The following is a 16,951-nucleotide window of genomic DNA, read 5'->3' on the forward strand; positions in this document are numbered from 1 at the left end:
TGGACATATATTCTTTTTATTTTTGAAGTTTTAAATTTTAAAAATAAATTATTTAACAAACAGCAAGTTATGGAGATTTCTGTATACATTCTCAGCTTTGAAAATACTCGAAAATGAAAGTGCGTTAACATGTCTTTATAGTTTGCTACTGTGATCAAAACAGCCTTATTAACGGGTAGAAGAGCCGACAGACGTAGGCCTATGTCCCGCATAAAATAATCAATTAATAAAATAAATTTTTTTTAAAAATGTATGAAAAAGAAGATAAATTAATTTTCTGAAAAAATAATCATGCACCTCTATTTATATAACAAAAATAAAAGCCTGGGTTACTATATTACATGCTGAGATTTTTTTAGCGCAATTTCCATTCTGGAGAATTGCGTTTATTAACCCGTCATTTCTGGATGTATGAATGTATGAATGTATGAATGTATGAATGGATGGATGGATGGATGGATGTGTGTCCGCAGCTTTAAGTCGTATCTCCTCCTCAACGAAGCAATATCGATGACTAGTTCCAAAAGCAATTATGTTAAGCAAGTTACGAGGATGAACATAGGCTATAAAAATTACGGGTTTCTTTCATGGATTTCCTGGAAAAGCCAAAAAACCTCGGAAAAAAAAAGCAGTTTTTGGCCCATATCTCGGCAACCAGACCACTTAGCGACTTGAAACATGTACCAATCGATTCCTGCCATAATTTAGAACAATATTGCCGAAGAAAGTTTTCAAAAATATCCTTTCGTTCGGTCACAAAATTTTTTTTGAATTAATTAAAATTTGGACCGAATTAGTAGGCCTTTTTTCCAACCACACCACACGCGTCATCACGTTCAATAGCGGCACCATCACGTTCTATGGCTTCGTCATCACGTTCAGTAGCTAGGCGCGCAATGGTTTTTAGTCATGTAACTCTATTGTAAATAAAACATGTAAAATACTGAAATTTTTTTAAAATAAAAAACGTTTTAATAACTAACCAATGGTTTTACTAACCCTGCTCTTGATTTACGCTACGACAGAGCTATTTTTAGATAACATAAGGAAATTGCGCTAAAATTGTCACTAGACTTTTTAATTAAATTGTTTTTACTTGTGTAGGCCCATTGCACAATAAAAATATGCCTTCAACTTATTACATGTTACAATATAGATCGAGATCTGTATAATAATAATGTTGGTGCCAAGTCAATCAATCAACATTATCCAGACTTTTTTCTCCGGGATTGGGAAAGGGGGGGGGGGAAGGGCACTGTTAAAAGTATATATTTTCTATACTTCCATTTTGTTCAGGGGGCGATAGACTTTCTTTGGGGGGGGGGGGGGGGTGGGGGAAAGGGGGGAGGGGGAAACGGGGCAGAGCCCATCCGAAGAGATGCCTAGAAGAAACTCTGATTATCAAGACAGGGTTCATTGTTATGGTACCCAACACTTGCACTTAATGGTTCGCATATAGTAACAGTTGCAGGTCAACTTGTCGTTTAATAAATTTTTTATTTAAACTACTTAAACACTCGGATCCATAGACCTAAGTTATTATAACAAATAACGTGTATTTTAAATTTTTCTGTAGCAATTGCGACACTTTTTTTGTGTGCGCCTAACATTCGGAAACCTCTATTTGCAGTCCACCTTCTCTCTCTCTCTCTCTCTCTCCCCCCCCCCCTTCCTCAGTCTGCTACATACCGACAAACGTCTTCGATGGCCGTCTTTGAATGAAGTCCCACTCTTTTTTTAAAAGGAGGGCTTGGAGACAAAACTAGACAGTGTGGAGGGGGGTGGGTGGGGGGGGGGGTTGGGTGGGGGTTAAAAAAAGCCAGATGTGTTTTTCATGGACGGCCCCCTTTTAACGACATAGCCTACCTGTCTCGATTGGGTAGAACGCAGGGTTGAACACTGGTCTAATGTTTCTATTTGAAATAAAACAACAGTTACATTTCGAAAAGGATTTTGTCAAAGTTAAGAAATGACTAAAACTTAAAACATGTTGTACTGAAAAGTATGGAAATTTGAAAACCCATCTTAAATTATCATTAAAGAATTACATGTTATTGCATTATTTACAGGTAGTCTATTTCTAAAAGGAGATAACATTAATCTTTCAAGAGCAAGGGAGGAAACGCCTACATCAGGAATGGAACCACTATACAGCCAAAAAAACAAAAAAACAAAACAAAAAAAAAAACCAGAAAAAAAAAAAACCAACCCAGATCTGCTGCAGCGGTGATGATTCTACAGTAACTACAAAACACTGTCACGCAGAAAAAACAACAACTACATTGGCTGTAGTGTGAAAGATAGGCAAACATTCAAAACACTTCCATGACTTATTTCTCTTCTATAAATAGTCTATCAGAAAGTGCACATGAAGCTCATTTAAATAGTTTTGTACTAAGCAAATTAAAAAGCGATTTCTCCTCTTAATTATTCATAAAATAGGGCATAGAAAAAAATGACAGCTTCTTCTTCTTCGTTCTTAATTTTTAGTGTTGGGAGGGATCGAGCCTTATCTGCCAGAGGGTTTGAACTCGAGACTTTTTTTTTCGAATTTATCAACCATGAGCTTTGCCGACTCGACCATGCTTCCATCACAATTAAGGATTACGTGTCAACTTGTTATGCGTCATTGAGTCCGATTTCAGCCTGCTTTTCTTTTTGGATTTGCTTCCATAGTCTTTGTCCAACCAAGAACAAACTACAAGGCAGCAGTTGTTTTATTTTGGAGTTGTCTCTCCTAGAAGAGTGGCTGTCCACAGCTAACGAGCCTCATCTGCCTGAGGGTTCGAACTCGAGACTTTTCGGTTAAGCAACCATGAGCTTTACCGACTCGACCACGCCAACTAAAAACTCTTCCGGACAGCTATCGTTGTTTATTTAGACGGATAAAAATAAAAGATATAGGCCTAATTCTAAAACTACACACTTTTTAAAATACATTGTTTTTGACAGAGTATTGACAAATACAAATTACATTACAATTACTGGAAACACTTTGTTAAATTTACGTTGTTTATTTGCAATAATACTTTTTTTTTGACAACTGAGTTCTGAATTTTTGTATTTCGAGCGCAACTACGTAACTGGTCAAAACGTCGGCCGTTCTCGTTTATGATTATGTGTATTTATTCTAACTTTTTCCCCTCTTCTGTTGACCAAACAAGTGCGTGTCCTAGGTCAGTGACCCAAAAAATGTTCTAGGTCAGTGACCAAAACAAGTGAATGTCCTACGTCAGTGACCCAACAAGTGTACTAGGTCAGTGACCCAACAAGTGAGTGTTCTAGATCAGTGACCCAACAAGTGTCCTAGGTCAGTGACCCAACACGTGTCCTAGGTCAGTGACCCAAAAAATGTTCTAGGTCAGTGACCAAAACAAGTGAGTGTCCTACGTCAGTGACCCAACGAGTGTCCTAGGTCAGTGACCCAACAAGTGAGTGTCCTAGGCCAGTGACCCAACAAGTGTCCTAGGTCAGTAACCAAATAAGTGAGTGTCCTAGGTCAGTGACCCAACAAGTGTACTAGGTCAGTGACCCCACAAATGTGTGTCCTAGGTCGGTGACCCCACAAGTGTCCTAGGTTAGTGACCCACCAAGCATCTTAAGTCAGTGACACAACAAGTGAGTGTCCTAGGTCAGTGACACCACAAATGTGTGTCCTATGTCAGTGACCCAACAAGTGAGTGTCCTAGTTCAGTGACTCTACAAGTGTCCTAGGTCAGTGACCCAACAAGTGTCCTAGGTCAGTGACCCAACAAGTATCTTAAGTCAGTGACCCTACAAGTGCGTGTCCTAGGTCAGTGACCTAACCAGTGTCCTAGATCAGTGACCCAACAAATGCCCCAGGTCAGTGCGACCACCAATGCCCCAGATATCTTTAGTTAGAAAAAATACATAGACAAAATCCAACGACACTTCCTTATTGTCATTTTGGTGAAGCCGGTCTAGCCCTTTCACCCAACACCTCTGAGTGATTTGAGTGACACAAGTCACCCCTCCCACCCAACACCCCAACGACGGCTCCAACAGTCGTTCAGCTATTGAAAGTTGTGCCTCAGACTAGAATGCACTGTCCTTTGGGATACACACGGCCCAGGATGTTTTTGTAAGTTACATTGTTTACATTGTTGCCTAATTTATGCTGGACGAATTGATTTTGTTATCATTTGAACATACTGTTACTAAAATGACTAATTTGTATTTGAACAGGCTCCTTACAATTTAAATCATATACAATGGTAATTGTTTTCGACTACCACTAGAGCCAATTATTTAAAAGTTATGTTTAATGCTTTAATTTACACCAAATGACGGGTATACTTGTAAAAAAACTAACAATATTACCTACTCATATATAACTTCATCATCACAGTTTTAACATATAACAGGCACTCATATAACACTCTAACATCCCCGTTCCACCATATAACGTGCTGATGAATCACTCCAACATCACAGTTTCACCATATATCATGCACTTATATAACACCAACATCGCGTTCTATCATATAACATGTAGGGGAACTCATACAATACTCTAACATCACAGTTCTACCATATAACATGTAGGGGAACTCATACAATACTCTAACATCACAGTTCTATCATATAACATGTAGGGGAACTCATACAATACTCTAACATCACAGTTCTACCATATAACATGTAGGGGAACTCATACAATACTCTAACATCACAGTTCTACCATATAACATGTAGGGGAACTCATACAATACTCTAACATCACAGTTCTACCATATAACATGTAGGGGAACTCATACAATACTCTAACATCACAGCTCTACCATATAACATGTAGGGGAACTCATACAATACTCTAACATCACAGTTCTATCATTTAACATGTAGGGGAACTCATACAATACTCTAACATCACAGTTCTACCATATAACATGTAGGGGAACTCATACAATACTCTAACATCACAGTTCTACCATATAACATGTAGGGGAACTCATACAATACTCCAACATCACAGTTCTACCATATAACATGTAGGGGAACTCATACAATACTCCAACATCACAGTTCTACCATATAACATGTAGGGGAACTCATACAATACTCTAACATCACAGTTCTATCATTTAACATGTAGGGGAACTCATACAATACTCTAACATCACAGTTCTACCATATAACATGTAGGGGAACTCATACAATACTCTAACATCACAGTTATATCATTTAACATGTAGGGGAACTCATACAATACTCTAACATCACAGTTCTACCATATAACATGTAGGGGAACTCATACAATACTCTAACATCACAGTTCTACCATATAACATGTAGGGGAACTCATACAATACTCTAACATCACAGTTCTACCATATAACATGTAGGGGAACTCATACAATACTCCAACATCACAGTTCTACCATATAACATGTAGGGGAACTCATACAATACTCTAACATCACAGTTCTACCATATAACATGTAGGGGAACTCATACAATACTCTAACATCACAGTTCTATAATTTAACATGTAGGGGAACTCATACAATACTCTAACATCACAGTTCTACCATATAACATGTAGGGGAACTCATACAATACTCCAACATCACAGTTCTACCATATAACATGTAGGGGAACTCATACAATACTCTAACATCACAGTTCTACCATATAACATGTAGGGGAACTCATACAATACTCTAACATCACAGTTCTACCATATAACATGTAGGGGAACTCATACAATACTCTAACATCACAGTTCTACCATATAACATGTAGGGGAACTCATACAATACTCTAACATCACAGTTCTACCATATAACATGTAGGGGAACTCATACAATACTCCAACATCACAGTTCTACCATATAACATGTAGGGGAACTCATACAATACTCCAACATCACAGTTCTACCATATAACATGTAGGGGAACTCATACAATACTCTAACATCACAGTTCTATCATTTAACATGTAGGGGAACTCATACAATACTCTAACATCACAGTTCTACCATATAACATGTAGGGGAACTCATACAATACTCTAACATCACAGTTATATCATATAACATGTAGGGGAACTCATACAATACTCTAACATCACAGTTCTACCATATAACATGTAGGGGAACTCATACAATACTCTAACATCACAGTTCTACCATATAACATGTAGGGGAACTCATACAATACTCTAACATCACAGTTCTACCATATAACATGTAGGGGAACTCATACAATACTCCAACATCACAGTTCTACCATATAACATGTAGGGGAACTCATACAATACTCTAACATCACAGTTCTACCATATAACATGTAGGGGAACTCATACAATACTCTAACATCACAGTTCTATCATTTAACATGTAGGGGAACTCATACAATACTCTAACATCACAGTTCTACCATATAACATGTAGGGGAACTCATACAATACTCCAACATCACAGTTCTATCATTTAACATGTAGGGGAACTCATACAATACTCTAACATCACAGTTCTACCATATAACATGTAGGGGAACTCATACAATACTCTAACATCACAGTTCTATCATTTAACATAAACTCATATATCACTCCAACATCACATTTCAATCATTTAACATGTACTCATATATCACTCCATGGGACGGAGTGGTCTAGCGGTAGCGAGCTGTACTGCTAACCCGTAAGTCTCGAGTTCGAATCTGGGTAAAAGTCAGTAGACCGTCCCTGAGTCCACCCAACTCTGATGGGTACCTAGCTCACGTTAGGGAAAGTAAAGGCGGCTGGGCATAGTGCTGACCACACTATCTCTTCACATGCCGAGGTCCCAGAAACAAGTGAACTCTACTTCACTTGCCCCATAGACCGTCAGGTTTGAAAGGGAAACTTTACTTTACTTTTATATAACACTCCAACATCACAGTCCTACCATATAACCATTAAACATCATACTACCATATAACCATTAAACATCATAGTTCCACCATATAACGTACTGATGTAACACTCCAACATCATAGATCCACAATATTATTTTTACACTACAACATCTCAGTAATATATTTTGATATGTAGAAAGTAAAAACCATGTATATCACAAGTAAAATACGAACTTGCAGTCTTTAAACCCTGTAATAAAATCCAAGCAAGAAATCTTTTATAACTGAGGTCACAATCGATCAAACTACGTCCAGCACTATAACACAACTTGCATGTTGAAACTGACATCAAATCAAACTACTACCAGCACTATAACACACCTTGCATGTTGAAACTGACATCAAATCAAACTACTACCAGCACTATAACACAACTTGCATGTTGAAACTGACATCAAATCAAACTACTACCAGCACTATAACACAACTTGCATGTTGAAACTGACATCAAATCAAACTACTACCAGCACTATAACACAACTTGCATGTTGAAACTGACATCAAATCAAACTACTACCAGCACTATAACACAACTTACATGTTGAAACTGACATCAAATCAAACTACCACCATCACTATAACACAACTTGCATGTTGAAACTGACATCAAATCAAACTACTACCAGCACTATAACACAACTTACATGTTGAAACTGACATCAAATCAAACTACAACCAGCACTATAACACACCTTACATGTTGAAACTGACATCAAATCAAACTACTACCAGCACTATAACACAACTTGCATGTTGAAACTGACATCAAATCAAACTACTACCAGCACTATAACACAACTTGCATGTTGAAACTGACATCAAATCAAACTACTACCAGCACTATAACACAACTTGCATGTTGAAACTGACATCAAATCCAACTACAACCAGCACTATAACACAACTTACATGTTGAAACTGACATCAAATCCAACTACCACCATCACTATAACACAACTTACATGTTGAAACTGACATCAAATCCAACTACCACCATCACTATAACCCAACTTACATGTTGAAACTGACATCAAATCCAACTACCACCATCACTATAACCCAACTTACATGTTGAAACTGACATCAAATCCAACTACCACCATCACTATAACACACCTTGCATGTTGACTGTCAAGATTTTACTTCGGCACCACAACCCATCTGACAGACCGACAACAGCACAATCCAGAAATCTGCTTTGATGGTTTCTCTGACAGAAGACTTCAAGACAAAAAATATCAGGACAAAATGTATAAGGACAAAATATATCAGGACAAATGATATCAGGACAAAATATATCAAGATAAAATATGTCAGGACAAAAAGATATCAGGACAAAATATATCAGGACAAAATATATCAGGACAAAAAGATATCAGGACAAAATATATCAGGACACAATATCTCAGGACAAAAAGATATCAGGACAAAATATATCAGGACAAAATATCTCAGGATAAAAGATATCAGGACAAAATATATCAGGACAAAATATCTCAGGATAAAATATATCAGGACAAATGATCTCAAGACAAAAAATATCAGGACAAATGCTCTAACGACAAATGATCTCAAGATAAAAGATATCAGTAGAAATATATATCATGACAAATGATATCATGGACAAATGATCTCAGACAAAATACGTTAGACAAAATATCCTCAGAGTAAACTATTTATACTATTCATGATCAAATTAGTTTTAAAATACTTAATTTAATAAGCATAACTATTGTGTAAAAATAAAAGAAAGCAAGTAAAATCCTTAATAAGACAATCACATTTTTAAATGCTGAAATTGACTAAAATATTCTCAAATACTACACGTATTTTGCAGTAATATATTTTGCCTGAGATATTTTGTCAGATTAAACTACAATGACAACCTAACAACCCAGAACTATAATGACAACCTGACAACATAACAATACAGAATCATAATGACAACCTAACAACCAAGAACTACAATGATAACCTGGCAAACTAACAATACAGAACCATAATGGCAACCTAAAATCCCAGAACTACAATGACAACCTGACAACCTAACAATACAGAACCATAATGGCAACCTAACAACCCAGAACTACAATGACAACCTGACAACCAAACAACCCAGAACTACAATGCCAACCTGACAACCTAACAATACAGAACCATAATGGCAACCTAACAACCCAGAACTACAATGACATCCTGACAACCTGGCAACCTAACAACCCAGAACTACAATGCCAATCTGACAACCTAACAATACAGAACCATAATGGCAACCTAACAACCCAGAACTACAATGACATCTCGACAACCTGGCAACCTAACAACCCAGAACTACAATGACAACCTGTCAACCTAACAATACAGAAATATAATGACAACCTAACAAACCAGAACTACAATGACAACCGTACAACCTAACAACCCAGAACTACAATGACAACCTAACAAACCAGAACTACAATGATAACCTAACAACACAGAACTACAATGACAACTTGTCAACCTAACAAACCAGAACTACAATGACAACCTAACAACCCAGAACTACAATGACAACCTGTCAACCTAACAATACAGAACCATAATGACATCCTAACAACCTAGAACTACAATGACATCCTGACAGCTTAACAACCCAGAACTACAATGATAACCTAACAACCCAGAACTACAATGCCAACCTGACAACCCAGAACTACAATGCCAACCTGACAACCTAACAACCCAGAACTACAATGATAACCTGACAACCCAGAACTACAATGATAACCTGACAACCCAGAACTACAATGATAACCTGACAACCCAGAACTACAATGTCAACCTGACAACCTAACAACCCAGAACTACAATGATAACCTGACAACCCAGAACTACGATGACAACCTGACAACCTAACAAACCAGAACTACAATGATAATCTGACAACCCAGAACTACAATGACAACCGGACAACCTAACAAACCAGAACTACAATGATAATCTGACAACCCAGAACTACAATGACAACCGGACAACCTAACAACCCAGAACTTCAATGATAACCTGACAACCCAGAACTACAATGCCAACCTGACAACCTAACAACCCAGAACTACAATGATAACCTGACAACCCAGAACTACGATGACAACCTGACAACCTAACAAACCAGAACTACAATGATAATCTGACAACCCAGAACTACAATGACAACCTAACAAACCAGAACTACAATGATAACCTGACAACCCAGAACTACGATGACAACCTGACAACCTAACAAACCAGAACTACAATGATAATCTGACAACCCAGAACTACAATGACAACCTAACAACCCAGAACTACAATGATAATCTGACAACCCAGAACTACAATGACAACCGGACAACCTAACAAACCAGAACTACAATGACAACAGGACAACCTAACAAACCAGAACTACAATGATAACCTGACAACCCAGAACTACGATGACAACCTGACAACCTAACAAACCAGAACTACAATGATAATCTGACAACCCAGAACTACAATGACAACCTAACAACCCAGAACTACAATGATAATCTGACAACCCAGAACTACAATGACAACCGGACAACCTAACAAACCAGAACTACAATGACAACCGGACAACCTAACAAACCAGAACTGCAATGATAATCTGACAACCCAGAACTACAATGACAACTTAACAAACCAGAACTACAATGACAACCTGACAACCCAGAAATCTGCCTGGGCACACGAACAACCGCACAAATGACCTTAGATGAAATGAAATCCCTATCAACCCGAACTTCGTAACACCACAAGACTTGTAAATGGTGACATTCTCAAGTAAGTTACACTTTATGATACCAACCCAACTTTACTAAATTTAGTAACAACACCAGACATGAAAATGATGAGAAGCTTAAAACAGATTTTAAAATAGATTTTAAAAGCTTATTTATTCTAAAAAAAAAACAAACCCCGGCACACTTTATATTCAAAATTTCTGTTTAGACTTCATAGTTATATATATTTTACGGTTTAGCATTGACATAAAGCCTTCCTTAAACTTGTATAGAACAGAAAGGAAGCTTGCACACTGAAGTTCACGAAGCGTTTTTTGTTTTGTTTTTACAAGCTTTTATTACAAGCTTTTATTTAACTCACTTCCTCTGTCTGTCGTCAGTCTGTCTAGACGGAAACGCAGGAGTGAAAATTCGGACAGTTCTACTTGACCGATACGATTCAAAGTTAGCACGTGGGTCAAGACATGAAGACAATGAAATCTGAAACTAAATTTGACTTAATTGGATGCCTAATTAATTTTTTATGAATTAATTAAAATTTGGACCGAATTAGTAGGCATGTCTAGCCAACCACACCACACGCGTCATCACCTTCAATAGCTGCGCCATCACGTAATGGCTGCGTTCAAAAACCATTGCGCGCCTACTGAACGTGATGTTCAGTAGGCGCGCAATGGTTTTTAGTCATGTAACTCTATTGTAAATAAAACATGTAAAGTACTGAAAAAAAAATTCATAAAAAACGTTTTAATAACAAGCTTTTATGTAATGATGCACTAAAAAGTAGAAAATAAATTATAGACTACTATTTAAATAACTATAAAGAAAAGCGTGGGTGTCTTCCTTAACATTAGTAAAGGTATCCAATAGATACTAAAGTGACCCACGCTTTTCTTTATAGTTATTTAAATAGTAGTCTATAATTTATTTTCTACTTTTTAGTGCATCATTACATAAAAGCTTGTTATTAAAACGTTTTTTATGAATTTTTTTAAACTTTACGCCCAACAGTTGGATTAGTTCAATTAGAACTATCCACGCTGAATTGGATTCATTTGTGTTACAAAACCACTTTAAAGGTACACGAAAAAAAAAGTTTTGGGCGTCCCAGCATTGCGAGGAAGGGTGATCATGATGGTTTCGCCCATGTATTAGACAAAAAAGACAACCTGAAATCTCCCCCCCCCCCTCCTCTTCACTCCCCCTACCTTAGTGATATTAAAGAATTTCCCCTCTTACAACCCCCAAAACTTAAACCACCACCTGCCATACAATCTTGGCAACCTTTACCCAACACCCCCAAACTTAAACCACCACCTGCCATACAATCTTGGCAACCTTTACCCAACACCCCCAAACTTAAACCACCACCTGCCATACAATCTTGGCAACCTTTACCCAACACCCCCAAACTTAAACCACCACCTGCCATACAATCTTGGCAACCTTTACCCAACACCCCCAAACTTAAACCACCACCTGCCATACAATCTTGGCAACCTTTACCCAACACCCCCAAACTTAAACCACCACCTGCCATACAATCTTGGCAACCTTTACTCAACACCCCCAAACAGGTGCCTACTGTCACCCCAGTCCCACTTGAAAATATCCCCCCTTCCCCACACATAAGACCACACCTAATAACCCACCCAAAATACCCCCCTCTCCAACACAGTCACGATCCAAGACACCAACCAACAGGGTAAAAACTATTTTAACAATCTATAAAGTCACTAAGTGCTCGTCATTTTCCCTTTGTTAGCTGGCTAGAAGTTGCTTAGAAAAGTGAACGACTTTAAGGTGCTGGCAGAGGGGAAGGTGGCATAGACACCTCCTGCTTTATGTCACCTTCTGACAATACACGTCTATCAGGCCGGTTGATTTAGTCGGTGCTTTCACTTAAATCACTGGAGAACAAACACAGTGAAATTTCATTGAGACGTCATTAAATTGGAATTTCAGATAGAAGAAAAACAACAGCGAGGTTTATGTTTGTTGTGGAGGGTGTTGTATAGCCTGCTTGTTATTCTTCTATACCTGCTCTATAAACAGCTCTTTAAAACTAGAAGGGAGGGGGTAGAGGTGGAGACTCACATGAAGGTTTGAGGTTAAGGGTCGTGAAGTATTGGACGGGGTGGGATGGTCGATGTTTCCCAGCCAATGTTTTTAATTTTAAAAATATTTCTTGTTGTAGATCAGGTTTCGTTTTCTCTCTTTGTCTCTGTCCCTCTCTATTATATATATATATATATATATATATATATATATATATATATATATATATATATATATATATATATATATATATATATATATATACATATATATATATATATATATATACATATATATATATATATATATATACATATATATATATATATATATATATATATATATATATATATATATATATATATATATATATATACATATATATATACATATATATATATATATATATATATATAGGGCCTATGTATATATACATATAGGTACACACACACACACACACACACACACATATATATATATATATATATATATATATATATTATATATATATATATATATATATATATATATATATATATATATATATATATATATATACGTCAATAAAACAATGACATTTCTCGTGTGGGTTTACTTAGGTAACATTTTTAATTCGTGATGTTTTTGTTGGATGTATGCATTTCGAATTAATTCATTTTTTGTGAATTGCTTGGTTGAATAGAAACATTTTACTTTAATTAATGGAGCTTAATTGTCGATATTTTTTTACAGATCTGTCTAGAGAAATATGAAGAATTTAGGAAAAATGAACCAAGATGACCACATTTTCCCGTTAATGTTAGTCAACGCTTGAGATTATTGTAGTGCTTGCCGTGCGCTTGGGCATGTACGAGGTACGGTACAGATCTCAAGAACAACTTTACTGCATGTAGCCTGTGAACAATAACTATCCTGAGAGTAGCCTGTCAAGAAGAACTATCGTGATAGTAGCCTGGTCAACAAAAACTATCATGAGTGTAGCATGTCATCAATAACTATCTTGATGTCATCAAGAACTGTCCTAAGAGTAATTTTTCTCTAAGGACTATCCTGAATGTAGTTTGTCAGCAAAAAACTATCATGAGTGTAGTTTGTCAACAAGAACTCTCATGATGTGACCAAGAACCTGTCCTAAGAGTAAATTTTTCACTAAAGACTATCCCGAGTGTGGCTACTCACTGAGACTTTTTGGACAGTTTCAAGTCAGCTTTGGTAAGTACCAGCGTTAATAACTAGCATGGGGTTGGCGTGGTCGAGTCGGTAAAGCTCATGGTTGCTTAACCGAAAAGTCTCGAGTTCGAACCCTCGGGCCACCTCTTCTAGGAGAGACAACTCCAAAATTAAAACCACTGCTGCCTTATAGTTTGTTCTTGGTTGGACAAAGGCTATGGAAGCAAATCCAAAAAGAAAAGCAGGCTGAAATCGGAGTCAATGGCCTCAATGGCGCATAACCAGTTGACACGTAACGCTTAATTGTATTGGAGGCGTGGTCGAGTCGGCAAAAAGTTCATGATTCGATCCCCTTCAACACTAATAATTAGGAACGAAGATGAAGAAGAAGAAGAATAACTAGCATCACATTCCTGGGGGTGGGGAGAGGGGGACGGAGATTGTCTGAAGAGGAAGGGAGGGGGAGGGAGAAAATTAATCAAAAGTTATACGTTCACTCGTATCTGATAGATATTGTAAATTTTTTTTATTATAACTACATTCTTAAATCTCAGACACAGACATAATCCTCACTCAATTTTTCGATTCTTTATTCAACTCAGTATCCAACAAAGACGCAAATCTAACGCGATTGTTAAAATTTGCTTTGGTTATATATATATATATATATATATATATATATATATATATATATATATATATATATATATATATATATATATATATATATATATATATATATATATAAATACATTTGTCTTGATATAATTTGTCCTGTTATCTTTTGTCCGTGTGATCATTTGTCCTTCAAAGCATTGAAATATTTTGTCCGAGATATTTTGTCTAAGATCATTTGTCCTGAGATCATTTGTCATGGAACCATATATATATATTGATTATATATATATATATATATATATATATATATATATATATATATATATATATATATATATATATATGAATATACGTATTTATATAATTATATGCCATAAATATGTATATATATATTTTATATAAATATATAATTATGTATTTGTAAATATATATATATATATATATATATATATATATACAACTATATATATATATTTATATATACATATATACACATTTATTGGCATATTATTATATAAATACGTAAGTTCATATATATATATATATATATATATATATATATATATATATATATATATATATATATATATATAATAAATACATATGTATCTCTGTGTATACACATGTGTATATGTATTTAAATATATTTTGTTTTTATGCATTTCATCTTTTTAAACTTTCGCAAATCCTGTAGTTATTTATATTTGAGAATGAGTCATGATGACATGGTAGATATCTTACACAAGTGATTTTTAAAAAAAAATGTTAAGGATAACTTTTTGTACAACTTTTTTCCCGCATAAGTTCAACTTACTTTAAATACTTCTTACATAACTTGTACACTAATATAAGAACATGATTTTCATTTAGTAAATATTTAATTAATTAATTTAATGAATTAAAATAGCCGAGTTCCATTGTTACACAACCTATCGATGGTGGAAGGAAATATTATTATTTATACTTTGACTTAATTGGCTGGAGCTGGGAAACATTGACAACGTGGAAAAAACAACATAAACGCAATGTTATTTTACTTTTTCATATGCAATTATATATTCTCATTTCCTTACTTAAACAGATGTTAAAAGGTAATTTATATACTAATAAAATAGTATAGCAAACCAACATTATTTGACCAAAGATTGAAATATAGAGTTAACAACGTTTAGAAAGATAATATCAATTTAATTATTTAGTGTATTTCCTTTTTTTTAAATTCTTTTTTTTGTGATTTAAATTTTTTAAATGATAAATGCGAAGTCCAACATTAGCTAGATTTAACTTTAGACACCAGATATAAATAAAATATTCAAGATGTGTAGCTCCGCATTTCCAATTTATAATAGAGCCAAGCATGTTCCTTTATCCTTTATGTTATTCCAATCCTTATTCATTAAGCATGATCTCGGTGAAGAGGATAGCAAACAGAATAGCTGAGCCAACAATATTAGTTCCTGTGGATTATTTAAAAATACTTTAATTATAAAGTGTTCCTAGAAATAATAAAATATGGTCAAAATTCACTCACTCATGGACATTCTAGGAAACGACTACAGGGCATTACCACGCCCTCTGTCATTTACCCCTAAGACATTCCCTCCCCCCCCGTATTACCCTTCCAAGCAATTACCCTCCTGTCAATAACCCCCGGGGGGAGTTACATCCCCCATCCCAAAATAGAATACTAACTTTAACTCAAATTATATACCTCTATATTACCTTAATCCTAAGCTCAAGAGCAATACCAAAACTTAGGCATCCAACTCAGCGCAACATTGACCAACCCTAATCCTAACCCCAAATCTAGCCCTAACCCTAGCTTTAGCCTTAGACCTAGCCCTAGCCCTAACCCCTAACCCTAACCCTAACCCTAACCCTAACCCTAACCCTAACCCTAACCTTAACCCTAACCCTAACCCTAATCCTAACCATAACCCTAACACTAAACCTAACCCTAAACCTAACCAGGGGGGGGGATGAAATTCTATTTGGCGGGGGGTAATTGACAAGGGTTATTACTATTGTCGAAGGGGGTGGGGGGGAATGTTGGGGGGGTGTAATTGAAGGGGAGTTTATGGCTTGTTTCCCTGGAAAACAACTAAAATAAGGAAGGAAGGAAGGAAGGGAAGGAAGGAGAGAAGGAAGGAAGGAAGGAAGGAAGGAAGGAAGGAAGGAAGGAAGGAAGGAAGGAAGGAAGGAAGGAAGGAAGGAAGGAAGGAAGGAAGGAAGGAAGGAAGGAAGGAAGGAAGGAAGGAAGGAAGGAAGGAAGGAAGGAAGGAAGGAAGGAAGGAAGGAAGGAAGGAAGGAAGGAGAGGAAGGAAGGAAGGAAGGAAGGAAGGAAGGAAGGAAGGAAGGAAGGAAGGAAGGAAGGAAGGAAGGAAGGAAGGAAGGAA

Source organism: Physella acuta, unplaced genomic scaffold (assembly GCF_028476545.2).
Source record: "Physella acuta isolate Inbredline_101_S28 unplaced genomic scaffold, ASM2847654v3 ptg001352l, whole genome shotgun sequence".
NCBI lineage: Eukaryota > Metazoa > Mollusca > Gastropoda > Physidae > Physella > Physella acuta.